Genomic DNA, 24,926 nt, shown 5'->3' on the forward strand with positions numbered 1-24,926 from the left:
ATATGTGGTGCCGCGTGAGGAAGCAAAAATGCCACTAAAGAACCCCAAAGGACGGCAACTGGGCCCGCCCAAGGCTATCCAGAAGATATCTGGGCCGAAGGGAACATCTGTCTAGGCGCCCAGGTACGGGAAAGGTATCAAACACTCGAGATAAACGCTGACCTTCGGATGACCCAACAAAGGCAACTGAGAAATGGCGATCGCTATTGACCCGTAGGCCTCTTACCTATATTTATGCACGTTGCAGGCATCCTTGATGAAGGTATGAGAAAGGAACGGGCAGATTTCTAAAGCCAAGTTAAATGGGAAAAGCCAGCATTTATATAGCACCTACTATGTGCCAGCTGCCATGCTAAACACTTTTAAAAATTTGTCTTTACAGCAACCTGGAGAGATGGTCCTACTATGGTTCTCATTTTACAGGTGAGGAAACTGAGGCAAACAGAGGTGAAATGATTCATCCAGTGTTCCATGGCTGTAAGTATCTGAGGCTGGATTTGAATTCAGGTCCCCCTGATCCAGGGATCCAGCCACTATATCAGCTAGCTGCCTCTCAAAAAATAAGACACAAGATTTCATCATGTTCAACCATTTGTCAGTTAGGAACTACCAACCCCAAAGACTTTCTAACCTTAAATTAGCTAAGAGGTTTGGACCAGAGACCCTGGCGGTGATCAAGAGAGAGAAATTTAAAAATAGACTTAAGGCTTATGGAAGCTCCTGAGCTGACTAGCTGTTCTGTATTCCCAAAGCTTGTCTCCCAGAAACAAGATTCTCCTTTTGCAGATGAAAAGCTTGTCATAGCCAAGCTTCTGGGAACTGTCAGACTCTCCTAAAGAGAGAAAAGCAGCCAAAGGTTTTGCCCCAGTCTGAAGCTGAACACGTGACACTCCCCGGCCTCTGAGCTCAAAGAGAAGGTGGAACCCACTCCTTTTTCTAAGTTTAAGAGGCTTTCGGCACCCAAGCCGAAGACTCCAGCCAAAGGAAGAGATGGAAGCAGATGTTCCACAAGCTCATGTCTGGTGGAGCCATGAGTGACAAACAGCCGTCACACCAGAGCAGCGGGGACTAAAACCTGATAAGAAGAAACGTCATCCACGCGGCTGACGGGCCGGGAACAGGCCCGGCAGAAACAATCTACCGGCACCGCATAAGATGGCAATGGCCCTTCGGCGTCGGGGGTGTGAGCGACCCCTCCGTGTGTGCCCCGGCGGTACATATTCCCTTTGGCGCTACAGGCGCTAGAGCACTGGGATTGGAGTCAGGAAGACTCTTTCTGAGTACAAATCTGATCTGAGACATTAACTAGTCATGTGACCCCGAGCAAGTCACTTCACTTGGTTACCTCTGTTTCCTCATCTGTAAAATGAGCTACAGAAGGAAATGGTAAAAACCATTTGGGCAAGAAAACCCCAGAGAAACAGCCAGGACCCTATAACAACCCGTGTTTACTCTGCCCAAGCCTGGCGATAGTTATGGGCCAATGCGCCCTGGGTAGCACTACTTTTATTATGATGGCATTTTGTGGAATTCTTTGATTTGAAATAATGGTGGATTCTGGCTGACCAGTCCAAGTAACCGCAGGGGAGGAGATTGGGGAGTAAATGCAGACCCACGGAGTCCCTCGAACCTGAAGTGGGGCGTACCTGGCAAGTTGGGGGTTGTCTCTGGCTGCTTCGTTGATATTGTCAGGGAGGATCGAGCATGTGCAGTAATTCTAGGGAAGACAGGAGACACGGGGAGAGGCAGACAGCCTATTCCTGCCTTTCAGGACCTTGCGATAGTAGAGCCAGGACCAATATGAAGAGAGATTTAGGACTACTCGGAGTAATAAATTCCCACGAACCAAGGTACAGACAATCTCCTGGTCCTTGAAAGATTTGATCCCCTGAAAGCCCATCGTGTCCCCGAGGTCTGGAGACGTGATTATTCATTCCCCACTGTCTGAGTTCTATATCCACCGTCCCTGAGCCCAAAGGAAGGCTGCTCTGTCCCTGAGTCAACTGAGGCGGGCCGACAATGGAAGAGGGAGGAAATAACCCCGCCGCCATCATCTAGACCGTCATCCCAATCCCCTTTCCTTCAGAGATCCGGGGGGATGCAGAGGTCTATTCATTTCCCATAGCAAGAGGGGTCGGAGGTTTGGGGTAGGATGGCACACAGTGAAGGTCTGGATGGCCCAGGACCACGGGAGGTCACCGAACATCTGAGGAAGGAGGGGAGAAGGCAGAAAAGGGGAAAGGAGGGGCCCAGAGCACTCATTCTAACAGTTGTGTCATAGCCGGCTCCAACAAGTGGCTTCTGAATATGTGGGAGCGGGGTGAGGAGGGAGCCTCCTGGTCGGCCTGAGGAGGACAGGAAAGCCAGCCCCACCTGGCAAAGGTGGCGAGGGAGCATCACATGACTCAGCACACACAAGCCTAAGGGCCCCCCTGCTGTCTGGAGAAGCCACCTGAATTGGAGCCACTAGAAGAAAAGGTGATGTGCATATGTTTGCATATTCTTCCTGCCAATGTTTTCCCCATTCATGCAAATTCTCATTACATGGCATTTCTTAGGAGCCCCAGCTGGGCCTCCTGAGTGCTGAGGTTGTGTTTGCCCGCATTTCCTGGCACGGAGAGGAGCGGGACCCAGGAGCCTGATCCTCTGCTCCGTGGGGAGCTCTAGATACCTGAAGTGGGGAAACCTCCAGTCCCAGAGCCAGAGATGCTCTGGCAGGCTGGGGGATGAGAGGCAGGGGCAGAGGCAGACTGTTAAGGCCCAGGGCTTAGGAAAGGGAAAAACAGCTGGGAGAGTCAGACACAGGATGCCTGGGGCCGAATGAGCATCAGGCCCCCCTCCCCCTCAAGCCCTCTCCCACTCTCTGGTATTGTGGCAACTCAGACTCCAGTAAAACTTCCAGCATCTGGTCACTTTTGTAGAAGGTCTTAAAGCAGCCTAGTTCCTCCACAGCCCCCGGGCTGCCTGGAAGAGCAATTCATTAAAGGCAGGGCATGGCAGCTAGCTCGCTCGCTCTCTCTCTCTCTCTCTCTCTCTCTCTCTCTCTCTCTCTCTCTCTCTCTCCCTCTGTGTATGTGTCTCTCTCTCTCCTTCCCTTCCTCTCATCTCTCTCTGTCTCTGTCTCCCTCCATCCTCTTCCTTTCCCTCTCTCTCCTCTCCTTCTCTCTGTCTCTCTCCTTCCCTCACTCCCTTCTTTCTGTCTCCCTCCCTTTCCCTCTCCCTCTCCCTCTTCTTCTCCCTTTCCCTCTCCCTCCCCCTTCTCTCTGTTGCTGCCATCTCCACTAAATTAGACACTAGTCTATAAGCACAGAGAGCATCCTTCCCACTACCACACACACACAGCTCCCACCCCACCCCAAGGGAGGCCATTCCAAAGCTCATTTTACCCCAGTCATCTTGGGACTGATTTGGGGCCAAGATGGAGCCAATCTAGCTTCTCTGGTCCCCCTCTCTTCATACTCTTTCCCTTCTCCTTTCCACTTGTCCCACAGGAGGTGGGGGGGGGAGGAGGAGAAGCAGAATTTTTCACATCCAAACCCAAAGCCCAAACCCCTGAAACTGGTCTTATTTATAAGCTGCACAAGAGAGAATACTTACTGTCTGTCCCCTCTTCTAGCTGGGGCCCTGGGATGGACACTTGACCCTTCTCCTCGGGCTCTGCCAGCAGCAGCGGCGGCAGCAGCAGTGTCTGTGTATGAAGAGAAAGATCATGCTAAGTCTTCGAAAATTTAGCATCTGCTGTGACCAGAATCTTAAAGAAGGAGACGACTGGCTCAGCCCCAACGCTGGGGCTAGGGCAGAGGGAAGGTACATGCAGCAGTCACTCTCTCTCTCTCTCTCTCTCTCTCTCTCTCTCTCTCTCTCTCTCTCTCTTTTTCTCTCCTTCTCTCTCTCTCTTTTTTTCCTTCTCTCCTCCTCTCTCTCTCTCACTCTCTCTCTCTTCCTCCTCTCCTTCTCTTTCTGTGTCTCTTTCTTTCTCTTTTCCTCCTCCTCTCCTCTCTCCTTCTCTCCTCTCCTCTCCTCTCCTCTCTCTCTATCTCTCTTTCTCTCTCTCCCCCCTCCCTCCATCACCTAGGCCCTGCATCTATCTCAAGAGCCCCAAACACCAACCCCCAGAGTAGAGATCTTGCTACATACATGGCAAATTTTCAATCTGGAAACATTAGTCTTCTATGAAATCAATAAATATGGGTTTGAGTTGCAGGTCTAAGGGTTAAGCAGGGATAATATCTGTCTCTTTGTGCTCACCCCCAACACAGAGCTGGTCACATACTATTGTTGCCGGATAATTTCAAAGGAAAGCTTGGGAGCCAATGTCCAATTAACACAGGAGTTCCCCCAGACAGCAGACCCAGGTTCAAGGTACTCTGGGGTTCCCATCCCCTCAAAATCAGAGCTCATGATCCCCCATGTATGTTTCCTTGTCCAAATCAGCTAAGGGTCATAATTCTTCAAAGCAAAACTTAATCACCCTAGATTCTTCACGCTCCCCCCGACTCATCTTGTGAGGATTCTACTTCCACACTTTATGTCACATTGGTCACTTTCTCTCCGGTCACGCAACTGCCACCCTTGTGGATTCCTCCTTCACTTCTCAAAGCCTCAATCACCTCATCTGTGAAATGGAGATGCTCTTCCTACCTCCTGCCTCATGAGACTCTTCTGAGCCCTGCACACAAAGTACCTTGAGCTTTGCAAGTTGCAAGACCCCAGAAAAAAACCCGAGAGCTATTATTTCAGTCATATGGACATGACAGTTGATGACTTGGTCTATGATACAGGATGCTGGACAGTCGATGTGGGGACATTTCAATTCATTATAAGAAAAGTGTGAGACCTGGGGAGGATGTGGAGGCCGCGGTGTCACGGCCTCTTAGAAGTCCCGGGCAAGCCTCAAAGACCAGGTGTGGGCAAAATGGCGATCCAGCTTCCCAGAGAAGGTTTCTACGCCTTTAGTACCTCGCACTGATGAAATTACAAAATAATAATGACGAGGAGGAGGATGACAACGATACGGAAAAAAACAGGAGCTGCTTTGGATTGGGAGCTGTCTCAGTAGGTGTAGCACGGATGGATGATCAGTTGGGGTTTGGGGTGGGGAAGGGGGTTGGAGGCAATCAGGAATAAGTGACTTGCCCAGGATCACATAGCTTAGACACCCTTAAGTCAGATGACCCCATTTTACAAGGGGTTGGCTTATTGGCGTCTGAGGTCCCCTTCAGCTCACTTGTCCTTCTTGGGCCTCAGTTTTCTCCATTATAAAATTCGGGGGGATTATATGGCCTTCCTTCCAGGCCTCTTTCAGCTTGAAATCTATGACCTTCCCTAGAGAAAATGGGAGGTATCCTTGCCTAGGCATTAAGCCCCTGGCTGGAAAGCTAGCCTTGGCTCTGTGACTGTACATCATCTAATCTTCCTAAGCCTCCTTTTTCTCAAGTGGGGACAATAATCCCCTCCCTGCCCAAATACTAGGGCTGTTGGGAGGATCAAGCAAGAGGATGGATGGGAAGGTGCCTTGAAAAGCACAAAGTCATGAAACAAATGGCAGTGATTTTTTCTGCCTTGGGAGAATCTCTCTCTTGTCCTGGAGACAGAGCTTGGACGAAATACTGACAGGGCACTGGTGGCTGAGCTAATAAGTCAGGATTCAATTTTCAGGCTATTTTATTTTTGCCTTTTTATGCCTGCTTCGTATCCCCCCAGAATGCCCAGCATGGCACATAGGTAAGCATACTGATACCATGAATGATGAATGGCTACTCCCCCAAATCCTACTCTCCACTTGGGTTACTGCCTCTCCCTAGGAAGTCAACCCCCAATCCTTAGCAATAGATGTGACCTCCAACTGTTTGAGCAAAAACTGAATAGCCCAAGGACTATCCCAGTGGTTCATGGGTAGTAGACCTGGGAGGGGGAGGGTTTAAGAAAGAGCAGCACATGAGCTAAGTCTTTAAGAAACTAAAGATGACAAGAGGCCGGTGAGCACAGAGTACATTCCAGACAAAAGTTGATGTTCAGTTGTTTTTCAATCATGTCCTACTGTTAGTGACCCCATTGGGGGTTTTCTGGGCAGAGATGCTGGAGTGCTTTGCCATTTTTTTCTCTACCTCATTTTACAGGTGAGGAAACTGAGGCAAACAAAGGTAAGTAGCTTGCCTAGGGTACATAATTAGTAAATGTGTGAGGTCGGATCGGAACTCGAGTAGTCTTCCTGACTCCATACTTGGCGCTCTATCCGCTGCAGCGCTATCTAGAGGCCAGCACTAGCTTGTACTAATAAGTCCCCTACTTCCATTTCCCATGGCTTACATTGCATTGGTCACTTGCACTCAGCTCTTTCCAACTCACTGCCACAAGTTCACATATGACATGGCGACCAAATTACCAAGCTGTGTCCCTATCAATCAAAGAGTTCTCAAGATGGAAGCAGGAATACTCAGCATTCGGGATGGATGACATTTTCCCTTAGGGGCACGGGATTTTAGAGTAGAAGACACCTTCAGAATCACCTAGTCTAAGCCTTTTGATGCATGAGGAAAATGAAGTTCAGACAAGTCTGTTCCTATTGAGCAGGGATTATTTAGCCATTCGGATCCATAGCATCAGTGCCTAGCATGGTGCCTGGCATACAGTAAGCACTTAATAAATACTTTTTGATCAAGTGATTGACTGACTTGACACAAACTACTGAGTAAAGGACCTGAAATCCGAAGTCGGGCACCCACGGCTCCCGGCTTGCCTCCCTCTTTATAATGAGGATCTGCTTGTTCCTTACTGTAAACTCCTGAAAGCCAAGTCGTAGCACAAAAACAGCAAACTTGAACTCAAAGAATTCTGGGTTCAAGCCTCAGATCTACCACTCGTGTGATCTTGAACAAACTATTTCACCTTCTCCATCTATCTATAAAATGGAGCAGAGATAGATCTGAGCCATCCTCACTCCCTCCCCGAGTTCTCCATGCCGGGACCGGGCTACACAGCCCTTTCTGCTCTGCTATTTGCAACTCCGAGGGCTTCGATTTCAAATGGCAAATGAGGAGGTTAGAAGAGGTGGGCTCTCCGAGCTCCTTTCAACTCTGTGCTTTAAAGCTGCTCAAATCTTGGCGAGGGGGAGGAAGGCCAAGCGGAACCAGAACACGCTGTGATTCCCTGGGCCCTGAGTGTATTAACTTGCGGGTGTTTGTAAAACGTTGCTTTATAATATTTGGGCTTTGCTTTTTGTGTGTATATCTTTCCCGCTGTTTCTACTTTCTCACCACCCACTCCCTCTCCCCTTAACTCGACAAGAAGAATGCTTTGGATTTGTAGAGTGTTTTGTGCCTTTTCCTAATGCTCTGAACTCAACCCACATGAGCTCGCTTCCTCCCCCAGTAGCACTTGAGGAAGCAGGGCAGGTATCTACCCCAGGGTGGGAGGGCTGGTGCTTTGCCAAGGTCAGTGGCAGGTCCAAATGGCTATAATGGGGCATCGACGCTTGGGATTTCCCTGAAACAGCGCCCCCTTTGGCCAGATTTGCCAAGGGTAAAGGTGCAGGTTCTCTTTAGGCCCTTACCTCATGTTGCAAAGTTGACCGACTTTTAGGGTTTATGTGCTTCTGGGTTTGGATCTGATTTTTACACAGTGCTTGGCACATAGTAGGTGCCTAATGAATCTTTACTTTTCAAAGATGATGGGGAGGGCCAGGGAACATCTGCAAGAATGAAAGAGTCCCGGGATCGGAAGCCCACTGGTCAGCGATGTCGGGCAAACCTCAAATCTAATCTCTCTGAAGAACAAGAGATCTCTGTACAATGAAAGCTGGAGTGATGATGGCTTTCCAGTTTGATTCAATAACCCCACTCACCTAGCAGAGTGCCTGGCCCATAGAATATCCCCAATAAATACTGCTGATCGAGAGATCCTACAGTCCCAAATGGAAGATTCTGACAGTTTCCCACCCATTTTCCTATTCAAGGCCAGGCCAAAGCTAACTCAATTCCGTTCAATTCAGCAAGGAATGATTCAATTCTGACTCGGCAACCTAGGGGGCCAGGCTGCGACACTTCCCCTCGAGAAACTTATATTCTATCGAAGACAAACGGGTACATGGAAAGTTCAATTCAAAACACATGTAAGGTCATTTACTAAATGCAAAAAATTTCCCTAATCCAAATGAAAGGGCCACTAGCATGGGGGACCTCAGGACCATCTAAACCCATCCCTGCATTTTACATCAAGCGACCCGACTCCCTGGCAATTAAGGTGACTCCCCCAGGAGTGAAGAATCACATCAGAGCTTATCTAGCCCAAGCCTCTCCTTTTTTATTTTTATTATAGCTTTTTATTTACAAGTTCTATGCATGGGTGATTTTTCAGCATTGACAATTGCCAAACCTTCTGTTCCAATTTTTCCCCTTCTTCCCCCAGATGGCAGGTTGACCAATACATGTTAAATAAGTTAAAGTATAAATTAAATACAATATATGTATACATGTCTAAACAGTTAATTTGCTGTACAAAAAGAGTCGGACTTTGACATAGTGTACTATTAGCCTGTGAAAGAAATCAAAAATGCAGGTGGACAAAAACAGAGGGATTCTAACCCTCTCATTTTACAGAGGAAGAAACTGAGGCCTAGGGTCAAACACAAGTCATAAGTTCCAGATGTAATTGGAATCCAGGTCCTCGAGGTCACTCCTAGGTGGTGGGTCTCCTACACTGGTGGCTTCCGAGCAAAAGCTAGACAACCATAAGTACAAGATGTTCAGAATTGGATGGCCATTGAGTGCCTCCCAAACTGGAAATTTTGGGATCTTCTTTTAGGGGCTGCAATAATCCAAATACTCTCTCCTCTCCACTGCTCAAGTCCTTTTCCATTAGGTCTTTCATAGGCCGAGGTCCCCCCTTTCAGGTTTCCAAAGCATTTTACATGGAATTATCACATGGTGATGTAGCTATCGTTATCCCCATTTTTCAGATGATGAAAATTGTCAAATGACTCGCCCAGGGTCACCCAGCTAGTGAGCACAGGAGGTGAGATTCAAACTGTACTCTTCCTGATTTCAAGTCCCAACCTCTCTCCATGATGCCATTTAATTGCCATTCCAAGGCCAAGTGAGACTGTCAGAAAAGCCTGGCAGACTATTCCCAAGCTACTCTTGTGTCTCGGGAGAGCAAGCACTTCCTGCCCTAAGCTGGAGCTTTGCCAGAAAATGATCGAATCACTGGTCTTCTCTCCGGTTCCGTTAACCCCCACCCTTAGTCTCAGGATCTTCCAGGAGACAAAGGTAAACTCCCAGGAACCCTTGGAAGGCTAACCCCAAGCCCTGCCCCCCACATGTATGTCCGCACGCCGCCGCCACACAGCTGCTGCCCATTGTCTTGCTCGGGGCCCACATGGGATCCGCCAAGCTGCAAATTAACCTCCGAGTGAACAGATTAACAGTATTCATGGTAACTTACATGCCAAGTTTCATAGCAAGAGACTCCGAACATTCCAATTGCATAATAATTTAAGGATTTTCAAGTCCCTGGCAGTAATTAACCTGATAAGCTCAGGCAAATTGGCCCCAATTTCACACTGTCACCGCAGACTGGGAGATCCACTGTGTTTGCCCAGAGGTGCCTCTTCCCATTCCACATACTGGCTTGAGATAGCAACGATGACAGATGTCAGTCTCCATTTATTTATGCAAATGAGGCCCCAGTGGAAGAAATCAACATTAGGCCAGGAAAGGGAATGGACATTTACAAACAGTCCTCCTGCCAGTTAACTGAAATGGAGTCCGAGTGGAATGAACCGGCTTTTTCTGAAAAGGAGGAAAAATCGTGGAGTGGGCCTTGGGAGACCTTTATCCGGCCTTAACCAAAGATTAGGGGAAGTCAGACGAGCCCTTTACTAGCTCTGGGCCTAAACGTCCACATTTATGAAATCAAGGGGTTTCCGGCAGCACCGGATCTCAGACTATTCTACAAACCAACAATTATCGAAACAATTTTAAAAAGCAAGAGGTTCATCAGTGGTTAAATACACAACACACCTAAGCAAAGGAACCGGTAGCCTAGTGTTCGATATCCCAAAGGACTCCACTTACTGGGTTAAGAACTCACGAGTCGCCAAAAATCTCTGCTAAAAATGGACATGAGTCTGGCAGAAAGTGGATTCAGACCAACATTTCCCACCATATATCCAAATAAACTCAATACATGAGCTAGACAGAAAAGGTTCAAATTAGAGGTGCAAGAAAGAAATTCTCTTTCACCTCTGTAGGTTGAGGAGAAGTTTATGACCCCACACAAGGGATAGACAGCATTACATGACATAAAATGAATAACAATAATAATAATAATTATGAAAGATCTTACACAGCTCCAAATCAAGGCAGTTAATATTAGAAGGGAACAGTTAAAAATTAGAGCTGGGGGAGAAATCCTTGCAGCAAATTTCTCTGATAAAAGCTTCATTTCCAAGATATATAAGGTACTGATTCAAATTTACAATAAAAGCCATTCCCCAGTTTACACGTGGTTAAATGTATGAACAGATGGTTCTCCAGGAAGAAATCCAAACAATCTATATCCATACAGAAAAAAAAAGTTCCAAGTCACTGATAGTTAGAAAAGTGGAAACTAAGGCAATTCTTTGGCTTCATCTCACAACCATTAGGTTAGAGAGGATGCTTGATACTTAGGTTATTTCTCTGCAATATCTCTCTTGAGTTTATCTCCTGGGCATCCTTCAATTAATTCCACTAAATTCAACAAACACCCATTAATTGCCTGGTACGACCGGGCTACAGAAACACGTGCTGTACCAGTCTTGCCTGGCATCTCTTGCTAGTCCATGCTGTGCCCCCTTCACAGAAAAAGGGGACATACAAAAGCCAACACTTCCCTGGAGGAGACGGTCTGGCTAGGGAAATGCTGCAGACAGCTGGCAAAGACCCCTTCTCCATCAAGAGAATGCAAGAGGCTTCCCTTATCACACCCTGCCAGAGGTCCTGGGGCCTGAGACACACGCATACGTGGGAGAATAAACAAAGAGTGGCTCAGACATTCTGTTCAGGCATAGCAATCGCTAACCTCTTGACACAACATCATCATGGCCTCCCTCTTCAGAATTCTCCTTGGCCGAGGCCCCTGGCAACTTAAAGCACGGGCTGGTGCAAAAACGCATTTCCAGACACACCAACAAAAAAGTGGAAACTAAACGAGGGTACCTCATCCGTTAGGGAATGATGGAAAAAATTACGGTGCTAGAAAGTCACGAAATGTCGTTAAACCATAGGAAATGATGAAAAAGAAGAATGTGGAGAAGCTCGGGAAAAGTTTCATGAACTGACGCAAAATCGGGAAAATATATGATCGTTTCAACAATCAGAGAGGGAATGAGCAACAACAAAATAGAAACTTACAGACAGTGGGGGTTCTCTTCAGGTATGGGTTGGACTAGATGGCCGCTGAAATTCTGAAATTCTTCCAACACTGAAATTTTGTGATTCTGTGAAATAAAAAGAACAAACAAACAATGAGTGCAACGATATAAACAGAAACCACAATGGTCACGACAGAAACCCGAAATTGAATGTTATTTAATCATAATTACCAAGAAATTTGATCCCAAGAAAACTAAGAGAAAATGTACCTTCACCCTATCCCACTTTGCAGAGATGGAGGTCTATGGGTATAGAATACTACATACATTGTCAGATTCTCTATTTTGGGTTATAAGGAAGGGGAAGGTTATACTGGGTGATGCACAAACAAAATCTATCAGTGTCCTTTTAAAAAATGAAGTAGGTGTGCTATCTCAGTGTGTCTCAAAGAGAACTGAGGTCCCTTTAGCTTAAATCCTACTTCCTTCCAAGAGCAGATTGAGGCCATATACACAAGGAAGGGCTCACTGCCTAACCCTGCCTCAACTTTCAGACTGCCTAGTAGACCATTAGGTTGCTGACAATACTATCTGCTGCCAAAAGAAAACTGAGGAAATCTGGCTAGGAAATGGGCCTCCAGTCACTGAGGATACCCTCCAAGTCCTCAATCCAGTGCTGGGCTTTGGTGATGGTACAGATGGGTTCTAGAACCATTTTCTAGAACTCAGATTTCTGAGGAATAAATACTATTTTCTCTATTCACTTTAACAATAAAAGCAGAAACTGTTTTTCTGCAAAAAATCCTGGCCTCAAGATATAACTTCTGAACACAATTTAAAAACACACTTGAAGAATACGCATTTAAAGGCAAAAAAATGCCAATTTTCTGATAAAATGGCTTATGAAATCTGAATGCAAAATGGCTACCCTGGGTCGTTTTGATGTTTGGCCTAAAAGAAAAACAATCATGGCTCCACCAAACAGAACACCCTGGGCTTCCATTAAATCACCTTGTAGATTTTCTTCCTCCTTCTTTTCCCCTCAAAACTACTTTGTCTGTTTAGTCTGTTTCTAAGGAATCAATGGAAACTGGAAAACCACACACACACACACACACACACACACACCCCAAACCAAAAAACTCAACAAGTAAGGAAAGGCAAAAAGCACAGTCATTGATTCAAAATCCAACAGTTTTCTCAGCCTGTGGATTGCAGGAATATGAAATTAGAGGTAAAAGTGATCTCAGAGACTCATCTAGTCCAACCCTGAATTTTTCAGAGTAGGAAATGGAGGGATGACTTGTCCAAGGTCTCCCATAGGGTGATGGCTAGCTAGAAGGGCTCTCAAAGGCCATCAAATTCAACCTTCCCATTTCACAGAGGAGGAAACTGAGGTCAGGGAAGTAGTAAATGGCAGATGTGAGATTCAAATTCTGGGCCTCCAAATGTGATGTTCTCTTCACTAAATCATGTTGTTAGGTTAGTTTGAACAAGGGGCCCTCTGTAAGGAGCCTGAGTTCAAATGTGACCTTAGTCACTTCCTAAGCTGTATGAGCCCGAGCAAGTCACTGAAGCTCTCAGCCTTAGTTTTCCAACCTTGTGAAGATCAAATGAGATTATCTAAACAAAATCCATTGCAACATAGTTGTTGCTGTTCAGTTGTTTCAGTTGTGTATGATATCTGTGACCCCGTTTGGGATTTTCTTGGCAGAGATACTGGAATGGTTCACCATTTCTTTCATTTCATTTGTCAGATGAGAAAACTGAGGCAAACAGGATCAAGTGACCTCTTCAGGGTGCTTAACTAGAGAGTATCTGAGGCCAAATTTGAACTTGTATCTTCCTGACTCCAGGATGGGCAATCTATCCATGGCACCACCTAACTGCCCCTGGGAACATAGAAATGTTGGCTAATAGCTACTATTACCTCAATAGCATCATCATATGCTCTGGGGGAGTGGAGAGCCAGTGTATCATCTCCTACAGCAGGGGGCTGTCCAGTAGGGCAATGCCCCAAGCTACCATACCCTACCATCCTGAATCAGATTGCCCCAGGACCAGTTGTCATCTCTATACCCACCCCTCAATGCCATCAATCCCACTCAGCAGGCTGCCGAAAAGTCCAGGGAACAAGAGACTGTTTATCTCAGTCTAGGATCTTATTGGCTTTGCATCCTGAGCCTCTGAATAAACCAGAGGGAACTGACTAGAAGCAGGACTCCTGTCCATAAGGAGACAAATATTGTTCCTCTCGACATTATCCCTTGAAACCAAACAGATCCATTCAATCATTCAATCGACAAAAGGCATTTATTAAATGCCTCTGAGCGTCAGTTACTTACCAAGTGTTCCTATCTGGAGCTTCATATCAAAACAATTGCATCTGTAAGCGTGTTAACCCAGCTGATCTCAAGGCCAAATACTCATTTAGGGATTAAAAAAATTTCTAAGCATCTCCCCCTCAAATACATATGCTTTTATTCCATTTTAAAACAAGGTAATAAAAACAGGAGGCGGTTTAAGATAGTGAATTGATCCAGAGAGCTAGCCACAGAATAAGGAAGACTTAAGTTGGAGATGAGTCCCCAGTATAAGGAGATTGCTTGTACAACCTTAGCCAATGCACCTCAGGCTACTTTCTAAAGTCTCTAAAGTGCCCAGGTGCATATCTTCATTAGTAAAGGGAGTTTGTTCCCTGAGAGTTCCCAATACCAGTGGAACCATAAACCTGGTCCAATAAACAAACAAAACTAACTTTTAAAAAATCAATGCAAGTCTCTTTTATAACTAATTTTATCTCTAAGTTTTAATCAAGTGATCTGGTACTCAGAGAATGAAAGAGGACCCATGGGTTTGAAACAGGACTGATTTTTTTTAAAAGAAGAGAAGAGAGTCTGTAAATTAACAGTCACTGACTTGGACTTTCAATTATGGGCAAAATTCTCCAACTTATTACTAAAGGGACGACTAGTGAACATCTAGAAAAGGAAATAAGGATTACCAAGTGCCAGTCTGGTTTCATCAGAAGCAGGTCATGCCAGACTAACCTCATTTCCTTTTTTGACAGGGTTACTAAACTGGTAGAATGGAGGAAATGTGGTAGATATAGGTTACCTACATTTCTCAGAAATATGACACGTCTCATATTTTTCTTGTGGAAACAAGTACCAGGACAAAAAAATAAGCCCACAAAAATATGGACTTTTCTGTATAGAATAAGAGCTAGCATTTAAATCGAGCTTTAAGGTTAGCATTTATATACCAATCTCAACTTGATCCTCACAACAATCCTGGGAGACAGGTGCTATGGTGATCCTCATTTCACAAATAAGGAAACTGAGACTAAGAGAGGTAAAAGTGACTTGCCTGGGATTATATAGCTAAGTAAGTGTCCCAGATAGGATTTTAAACTGGGGTCTTCCAGCTTCCAAGTCCGGCACTCTATTCACCACACCACTTAGCTGCCTTTATGGTACTATCAAAACCCAGCAAGAAGAATTAGAAAAAGAAATGCAGTTCAAAAGTACTGCAAAATATAGAAAACATCCAGGAGTCCACTTAGCAAGACATCCTCAGGACACTGCAGAGAAACAAAACAAGACTGCAATAACCAGAGATATTGATTGTTCATGTGTAGGCCCTGCTACTATAATCAAAATGACACCGCTACCTAAAACTAATTTACAGATTTAGTGCCATACTAAAGTACCACAGGGTTACTTTGCAGAACTAGATAAAACGACAATTCTCCTGGTGGGAGAAAAAGGTTAAGAATCTTAAGGAAAATAATAGGGGGATAATGAGGAATAAAAGGAGTCTGTAAGTACTACATCTCCAACAATAACAGTAATTAGAAAAACTCTTTGATATTGATTAAAAAGAGAAAAGTTAATCAATAGAACAGATTAGGTAACCAAGATTAGAAACAAGTGAACTTAATAGCATAGTGTTCAGTGTACTTTGGTATAGCAACTACTGGGGTGAGGGGTCCCTTTCAATAAAAACAGTTGGAAACACTGCGTGGTATTTCGGCAGAAATTAGGTTTAAAGCAACACCACATACCGGGATGACCTCTACGCGGATATGCGGCCTAGACACGAATGGTCACATCAGAAATAAATTAGAGGAGTAAGAAAGAAAATACCTTTCAGATCTCTGAACAGATGGAAAATTTTTAACGTGGTCACAGATCATCATACAAGATAAACTAGACCATCCCAATAATATCAAATTGAAAAGCTTTTATACAAGCAAAATCAATATGGTTAGAATTAAAAGACAGGGAACTGGGAAACATATTAGCAGAAAAATTATCTGATAAAGGTCTGATATCCGAGACGTATGGGGAATTAATTCAAATAAATGAAGAGCAAGGTCTAGTCTCCAACAGATAAGTGGCCAAAGGATATTAACAGGAAGTTTTCAAAAGGAATAAGCAATATCTAATCAAGAACTCCCAGGTAAGCCGTAAAGTGAAATTCATCATTCGGGGGTCTTTTTGCTCTCACATGCTGATAGCCCAGTGTTCTGCAAAAGGAGCCCTCAGCCTGGAAGCTCAGAAACGATGCTGAAGAAGATGACACTAGCAAACATCTTGGAAGACCAGTAGGTAGACATATCTGGGGCTATGAGTCCTTTGTAAGTGTCTTGGAACCCCTTCTCCCTCCTGTGGTTGCCTACCTCTGGCTCTGATTAATTTAATGGCTATGATAGCTGGAAGCATTTAAGTGAATGCTTTGGGTCTTTTTGGAAATGGCACGCAGGGAAATCGGAGGTCCTTCTCCCAGCAAGGGCCCTGACTCACATGCAGGCTCCCCTTTTTATGCTTCTCTGAATGGTATGAACCCCTGCCAGCCAGCCAGCTAACTGCCTAAATGCTCATTCCATCATTCACAAGGCACCAGTCAGCATTTAGCTGCAGTTCAACTGCAGCCACAGGAGACAAGGGAGGGCACGAGGTGGCAGCTGCCAATTCTGGCTTTTCTGAGCCTGGAGACAGGCAGATCATGAGCCTGTCAAGTCTCCTGAGGCTCCATGGAGCAAATGAGTGATGCTCAACGGGAAGACCAGGAGGATAGACAGAGTCAAAGTAGCCTCAGCACCCTACTCTTCCACTCCACTCAACCCAGTACCACATTTCAAGCCTCTGAGCAACAAGCTGGGGCAGAGTTGAACAATCTCTAGCTTGTTCTTAACCTTTTCTGTGTCACTGACCTGTTCCCTCCCCCCTGGATATTTTAGTGAAGATTGAGCATCCCTTCTGGGAGTGTTTTCAAACTACACACACACACACCCCACACATATACATACACACGCACATTCACATGTGTATGTGTCACGTACACACTCACACACAAACATACCGGGTTGTTTTTTATTTTAAAGAAACAATTTCCCAGCCCCCAGGTAAAGAACCTCAGGCCTAAACCAAGGGCCAAGTGGCCTGGTTTGTGGATTTGCTCATAAACCTGCAGCATGACCTCAGCTAAGTCACTGGCCTCTTGATTTTTAGCTTCCTCAGCTATAAAAGATGGACAATAATTCCTACCATTACTAAACCAGTGACCCCACAATCATAAGGCTACCAAGCATCTGAGCTGGAATTCAAATCTAGGTCTTCTGGACCCAACTCTAGTCTAGCCCTGTCTCTCTACTGTGCTGATGGGGCCTTGGGAGATAAAAGTGAATAGAAGGCAGAGACGTGGCTCCACTTCCATGCGGGGTGTTCCCAGGGAGGGCCTGGACACGTGACATCTGTCTCTCTGTTGGCAGGATTTGGGAAGTTTGCCGGCAGCTTGGAAATGAAGCCATCAGCTCAGGGCCCGGACCCTCCCAGGCCGAGAGCCGCCCACCCTTCGGCTAGCCCGGGAACAGACACCTTGGCCATGCATTGCAGCAGAAGTGCTGAGAGCAGCCCTCTGCAGAGGAGGGTTTGGGCTTCCCTGGAGTCTCAGGGAGCCGCTGCGGGCTTCATTTGCATCTTCTCTCTCTTGGCAAGGCTCAGCCTGATGTCCACATGAATCATCGAGGAGTCTAATCCCAATGGGAACACAGAGAAAGCCAAGGAGATAGGGAGAAGGCCTGCAGGATTCAAGGGGGCGGATCGGCCGGCATGCCACAGAAGCTGGCTGCAAGGGATTCTCTAGCTAGCGAACCCCCAGAAGTCATCTCTTCTACCTCCTTTCTCCAGTCCTGCTCCTCAGCCCTAGCCTGGGTCATATTGCTAAGGCGTAGTCCAGAGCATATCCTGCTCTAAGAAAGCAGTCACAATGAATGAGGGGGAAACCAAGCTCAGGGAAGTGAAATGACTGAAGTGTGAAAGGTCACACATAGAGGAAGCATCAAAGTATGGATCTGAAGCCATTACTTTTCTCCAAGTCCGTGCCACTGCTGTAAATGGCTGAATCTTTTTCTCCAGCAGTGGGAAGAGAGCCTTTATCAGAGATCCAGTCAGAGGAATTAATTAGGAAGTTTTTATTAAGCACCTACAATATGCCGGACCCTGTACTGGTTATGGAAACGAGAGTACTCTCAGGGAAGTAAGGGCAGAGCCAGGCCCAAAGCGGCAAGGGCAGAGGAGGCAGAGGAACCGGAGCCACCCCAGCAGCCTCCACCCCACTCAGTTTGTTGCTGCAGTAACAGAAGAGAAGCCATGGGGAAGAGCAAGTCTGGAGGTCCCAGCCAGTGCCCTTGAATCCCAGAGCGAACATAACAATTGGACATTAGCTAATCAACATCCCTTTGCCTGGGATTTAGCCGAAGCCTGACAAAATGCTGGGCCAGGATTTGGCACTGAAGCCCCTCAGCGAGCATGGCCACAGCAGATATTCTTCTCATGCATAAAATCCCTAGTTTCTCATTAACTGGCTCTGCTTTTCCAGAACTCTCCAAAGAGCATATTGCTCCTGGCCACTCCTATGCTGGGACACAGCTCTTGCTACCTTACCTAGCCAGGGTCTGTCTGTCTCTCCTCTCCGTCTCTATCTCTCTGTTTTTCTCTGTGTGTCTGTTTCTCTCTCTCTCCCCTCTCTCGTCTCCCCCACCCCATCTCTTTCATCTTTCTGTCTCTGTGTCTCTCTCTCCATCTCTGTCATCTTTGTCTCTCTGTTTCTTTTCTCCCCCATCTGTCTCTCTCTCTTTTTGTCTCTTTCATCTTTCTTTCTCTCTCCCCATCTCTTTCTCTCTATGTCTCTGTTTCTGTCTCTTTCATCTCTCTGTCTCTCTTCCCATCTCTTTCTCTATGTCTCTCTCTCTCTTTCTCCCTCTCTTTTGCTGTCTCCCTGTCTCTTTCTCTGTTTCTCTCCTCTCTGTTTCTTTCTGTCTCCCTCTCTGTCTCTTTCATCTCTCTCTCCCATCTCTTTCTCTTCTTTCTTTTACTGTCTCTTTCTCTCTACGTCTCTGTTTCTTTCCTGTTTCTCTGTCTCTATCTCCTCTTTCTCCCTCTCCTCTCTCTTTCTATCCCTCTGTCTCTTTCTCTCTTCTCTTTCTCTGTCTCTTTTATCTTTCTTCCCATCTCTTTCTCTATATCTCTGTTTCTCTCTCCTCTCTTTCTCTGTCTCTTTTTCTGATTCTCTCCTCTGTCTCTTTCATCTCTCTCTCCCATCTCTTTCTCTATGTCTCTTTCTCTGTTTCTCTCTCTCTCCTCTCTCTTTCTCTGTCTCTTTCTGTTTCTCTCTTCTCTCTGTTTCTCTCTGTCTCCCTCTCTGTTTCTTTCATCTGTCTCTCTTCCCATCTCTTTCTCTATGTCTCTTTTCTCTGTTTCTCTCCTCTCTCTGTGTGTCTCTATCATCTTTCTGTCTCTTCCCCCCTCCCTCTCATGTGGCCTCACTTCATTGTCTCACCACACACAGCAGGCCCCCCAAAGGCCCTGATGCCAGAGTATCAGGAGCCAGACGGCAGCAGTCCCAGGAGACACTGGCTACATTGCGTCCCATCCACGGCCACTGGCCCACACCCAAGAGAAGGAAGGCCTGAGCAGAGCACCTCACCCTAGATGACCATGCTGGCCTCAGGTAACCTGGGAAGATTGGCCAAATTGACCTTGGAGTGGGGTGAGAAAGACTCCCCCCCCCACACACACACACGTATGGTAAGTCCCTAACCCTAATAACAACTAAACTATCCAAGGAAGTCCCAGCATAAGGAACCTCTGGTGCGGCTTCGCTGCTAGGTCCCACCAGGCTGCCCACTCCCAAGGCCAGCTTCCCTAATCCAATCAAAAGGTTTCCTGAACTAGCAGCCTCCTTCAGAGGAAGTTAAAGCATCCACTCAGAAGCACCAGAAGGAGGCTCAGTCCAGGGGGTCAGGGTCTTCTTTTTCCATTGTCCACGGGCAGCAGAAAGGGCACTTGGCCACTTAGCAGCTCCGTGACCTTGGAACCTCTTACTTGTGGGTGTTCCCCAAGTCCCTGGGCCCTCTTCTCTTCCCCTCTCTATGCTATCTTGCTTGGTGATCTCCTCATTTTCCATGGGCTCAATGACCATTTGGAGGAAATGATTCCCAGATCCACATATCCGGCCCTCCCCATACCAGCAGCCATTTGACACGTCAAAGCGGATATCCTGGAGCCATGTCAAAGTCAACCTGATTTAAGCAGAACTTAGCTATCTCCCCCCCGCTTTCCCTCTCTTCTCAACATCCCCAGTTTTATTGGGGGCATCCTTACAGCCGCCTATGTTCACAGTCCTCGGTGTCATCCCTGATTCTCACCTCCCACCTAGGACTGCTGCTCTCCACACACAGAGACACCAAGAGTTCAGGTCCTTGTCACCTTTCTAACAAGAATAATAGCCAATATTTCTCTAGAGTGCACTGTGTGTCAGGCACTGTGCTAAGCACTTTATAATTATTATCTCATTTGATTCTCACAACAACCATGGGAGGTAGGTGCTATATTATTTCCAGTTTCTAGAAGAGGAGTTTAAGGTACACAGGGGTTAAGTGACTTAACCCGAGTCACAGAGCTAGTAAGTGTCAGACGCCATATCAGAATTCAGATCTTCCTGACCCTAGCCCTGGTGTTCTACCCATTGCACCATCTAGCCAGTCTCTTTGCCTAGAGCCTCACTTCTCCATCCAAGTGATTTTTCTTAAAGCATAAGGCCCGCCCATGTCACAACCATCTGCTAAATTCCAGCAGCTCCATATCACTTACAGTATCCAATAGAAGCTCCTCCATTTGGCCTTTAGAGTCCTTTTGAATCTGGACCAATGGACACGTCCAGCCTTGTTGCCCATCACTCCCCTCCATACACGATGCATCCCAGTCACACTGGTTTGAGGTTCCCTCCTTCAGGGTGCTGCATCTGCAGCCTTGGCTCTTTCTCAGGACCCTCAACTTTCCTGCAAGGCTCAGTTCTCCATGAGGTCTCTGCATGAAGGATTTCCTTATTCCCCAGATGCTGGTACCTTCCAACCAAAATCATAAACTCATCCAATTTAGACCTGAAATGGACCCAGGAGGCCATCGAATCCCTCCCCCTTTTATTTGTACTGAGGCCCAGGGAAGACACATGACGTGGCCAAGATCACATATGGGCTCAACAGATCTAGAACTGGAAGGGACCTGGGAGACTACTTAGTCTAACCCTCTGTTTTACAGAAGAGAAAACTATGGCTCGGTGTGAAGCACATAGCAAGAGCTTAGCACCTCCAACTTTTTAAACAGGGGGCCAGTTCACTGCCCCTCAGACTGTTGGAGGGCCAGACTAGAGTAAAAACAAAAACTTGGTTTTATGGGCCTTTAAATAAAGAAACTTCCTAGCCCTGGGGGAGGGGGATAATCATCCTCAGCTGCCGCATCTGGCCCGCGGGCCATAGTTTGAGGAGCCCTGGTTAGCACGCATGTTGATTCACTGATATACTCTCGGACACTTCTGCATAATTCTTCATTAGGAATATGCTAGAGCCTCCTCATACCCACTGTGTGCCTCCATTTACCCTCTTGGGGACTTCCAACTTTAATTCCCATGATGTTGTTTTACATCACCCAGTGCAGGACACATTGTATGAGGGTTATATATAGGCACTCGGTACTCCCCTGATCCAAGGTTTTCCCAATGCCCTTATTTTTACTTCAAAGGCCTAGAATTAAAAGTCTCCCAAGAGCATCATTGCGCATCACTTTTCTAAAGTTTCATACAAATTTTTGTCCGACGTGCTCGGCAAAGCAATTGAGCAAATGCTAACAAACACATAAAGAAGGAGGCAATCACGAAGCGTAAAGCATAGACCAACAATTAGCGGACGAAAGGACAGACAACAGCAATGCACTCAACACCACATGCAATTAAGCAACAGTGTAATCAATAGCACATAATTGCAAGTGGTGATGATTAACAGCACTCACTGAAGAGAAGGGAAGGAAATGAGAGATATCATGGAGGCAGAATTGACAAGACTTGGCAAGTGGCTGGATGTGGAGGGTGATGGAGGAGGAAGGAGGATGGGCAAGTTTGGAGTTAGGATGGGTTGGGGAGGGGTGAAGATTGTGAATTCTCCTTCTGGAACAGAATTCAACAGAGCAGTGTTATGCTGAAATGTCTACCCGATCTCCAGGTGGAGCTGTCCAGCAGGCAGTAGACATGAAAAGAAACAGGAGAGCTGAATAGACCCACTTAAGAGTCTTCTTCAAAAAGATGAAACGGAAGCCATTGGAGCTGGTGAAGTCACCAAAGGAGAAGGCATAGAAAGAAAAGGGAAGCGGCCTCGCCCAGGACAGAGCCCTGAGGGAAAAGCCCACTTAAAGGGCAGAGATGATGATCCAACAGAGGAGATAGTAATGGTCTAACAGAAGAATTGGGAAAGAAAGGGGTCTCGAAAATTGAGGGAGGAGAGAGGATCAAGGAAGAGTGAGGGTCAACAGTGTCAAAGGGTGAAAAAAGGTCAAGTAGGAGGGCTAAGATATGGCACTTAAAAATCATTGAAAGAGAACAACTTAGTTTGAGTGATCAAGCTGGTGGTCAGACTGAAAGAAACTAAGAGGGAAGGAGGCAGGGTATGAAGAAGTAGAAGCAATGAGTCTTTTTCCTTGGAGTTTGGCTTTCAATGGGAAGAAAAAGATAGGGTAACAGCCTGAGAGGGTGAGGGGGCAAGTGAAGATTCTCTAAGCATGAAATAAACATGGGCATGTGTGTAGGCAATAGGGAAGGAATTGGAGAGACTGGAGATGGACAATGGGATAACATTAACTCAGAAGAGACAAGCTCCTGGTCCAGAGGGATGGGCTCACCAGAGATGCTAAAGAGGCCAGACATAAATGCGGTCTATCACTGCCTCCCCTCTCCCTCCCCACCCTACTACTTTCCCAACTCCCCTTTGAAATGGCAGCCAAGTTTCCAGAGGGTGCTTGCTATTGTTCCACCACAGAGGGGATGCTAATGTTGTTCACCCCGAGACTAGTGCAAAGCCACTTATAGGGTGACTAGAGTCCACTGGCAATACACAGGGCAAAGAAACTGTTGATGACCCCTAGCTACTATACTAGAAAAAAAGGTGATTCTTGCTCAAGTCCACCATTTTCCTTTCTATTCTGGACAGCCTGGCCTTCTCCAAGGAATAATGCAAGCCTTGCTTCCCCTTAGTATTTTTTTCATTAGACTACAAACTAACTATTCCAACTCTTCTGCTCAGGAATATACTTCTTGATTTTATAGAATTTTAACAAATTTTAAATTCACATTTTTATTTGCTTGTATGGATATGTTCTTTAATCATTTCTTTTCCAAGGCCTGTTTTCTTAAATAAACTATAAATTCCTCAAGGATAGGATCCATTTTTTTCTCCTAGCTCATCCTGTGATTTTAGGAGCAGCAAGAAGTACTTAAGTATAAAATGGTCTCCCCTGGGTCATCAAGCCAGAGATCTTCCCATTAGTTCCTCCTTTTGTTTAAGGAGGTATTGTCTCCAGAAAATTCCAGTGAAAAATACAGCTGTCTTGGGAAGGTCATATGTCAACTGAGTCACAGGATTAGCTGAACAGATAAACTGTCACCAAGGAAAAGACAGAGTGAGTGCTGAAGGAATGAGGATCCAGGACAAATCTATCTTTATCTAGGTGGAGAGGAGAGGGAGCGTTCTGAGCATACATCTAGAATTAGAAAAAAAAAACTAGAAGTCATTGATTTTACAGGAGGAAACTGAGGCTCAAAATGGGAAAGGGACATCCGTCACACATAAGATCTGAGCAGGGAAGGACTTCAGAGGCCAGCTAATTCAACCACTTCCTTTTACAGATGAGGAAACTGAGGCCCAGGGAGGGAAAGAGATTTGTCCAATATCACACACAAGGTCCGAGATCTAAAGCTGGAAAGGATCTCAAAGGCTAGCTAGACCAACCATTTTGTTTTTCAGGAGGAAACTGAGACTAAGAACGGAGTTCACTGGGAAGGAAGAAGAAGAAGGAGGAATTCTCCCAAACAGAAGAGATATGACATGGTAAGTTTGGAGAGTCTAAAATAGACTAAAATTCATAAAAATCAAAGAAACTAACTGCAATGATTATGCTTCAAGTAAAGTAGCAGGATACAAAATAAAGCCACAAAATCAGCAGTATTTCCACAGAGTGCTAACAAAAATCCAGGACAAAGCAATCGTAATAGAAATATCATTCATTTCTACAAATCAAGAAAATTCATAAAATATCTGTTAGTTAATCTACTGAGATACTTGTATAACCACAAAGCATCTTATACATAAAGGAAGATTTAAATAATTAAATATGTGGTACCCATGATCAGAACACATCAATATAATAAAAATAAACTAACAGATTCAGTGTTGTGCCAAACTACTTAGGGCACATTTCAGAACATTTAGAAGATAGAATAACAAAATTCATTACAGCAACAAGTTTAAAGTCTCAAGGGAAAGATGGGAGAAAAGGTAGAATAAAAGGGCATTAATATTACAAGATCTCAAACTATAAGGTAATAATGATTTAACATAGGAGACTAATCCAGTGTTTTTGATAAACACAAGAATATAAAATACTGAGGAATTAATTCCTATTCCACAAACCTACTAAGGAAAATGGAAAGAAATATGGCAGAAATTGGAGTAAGACCACCATCCTATACCATATGCTACAAAAAACTTCAAAGGAATAAAGAACCTCCCATGTAAAAAGTCACTTCATAAAGAAATTAGAAGAACAAGAAGAAAGTATCTTTCATAGGTATGGTTATGTGGAAAGATCTTCACCAAATAAAATTTAGAGGAGATTATAAAATAGTAGTTTTGATTACATAAAATTTATAAGTTTTCGCTATAAAAATATAGGAGAAACCATTGAGGGAAGAAAAAAATCTTGGTTATCAAATACCACTGATATCCAACACATAAGGAAAAACATGAATATGAGTTTGCTGATAGGTGAGTGGTTAAAGGATATGAACAGTGTTTAAAAGACGCATTATTGCAATCAACAACTCTACTGATTAGACAACTTCAAATTAAAACAATTCTGCAGTTTTGCCTTACACCATACAAGTTGGCAAAGATAACCACAAATAAATGAACACAGTCAGCATTGGAAGGGTGGTGGGTAGACTGGCACAGTAATTACAGCAC

General features: G+C 45.4%; 1 protein-coding gene across 5 annotated transcripts in view; it reads right to left on the reverse strand.

The window, feature by feature from the left end:
- Positions 1-24,926, reverse strand: part of FRMPD3 (FERM and PDZ domain containing 3) — a 108,248-nt gene that overhangs the window by 64,985 nt on the left and 18,337 nt on the right. For 4 of the 5 annotated variants that reach the window (XM_051968096.1, XM_051968095.1, XM_051968097.1 and 1 more), the window contains 2 exons: positions 11,394-11,479; positions 3,598-3,688 (listed from right to left, as the gene is read on the reverse strand). The gene's annotated coding sequence lies outside the window, so the exon portion shown is untranslated. The remainder of the gene's footprint in view (positions 1-3,597; positions 3,689-11,393; positions 11,480-24,926) is intronic. The other variant, XM_051968098.1, reaches the window with a different exon arrangement.

The sequence above is a fragment of the Antechinus flavipes genome, chromosome X (assembly GCF_016432865.1).
Source record: "Antechinus flavipes isolate AdamAnt ecotype Samford, QLD, Australia chromosome X, AdamAnt_v2, whole genome shotgun sequence".
In the NCBI taxonomy this organism is placed as follows: domain Eukaryota; kingdom Metazoa; phylum Chordata; class Mammalia; order Dasyuromorphia; family Dasyuridae; genus Antechinus; species Antechinus flavipes.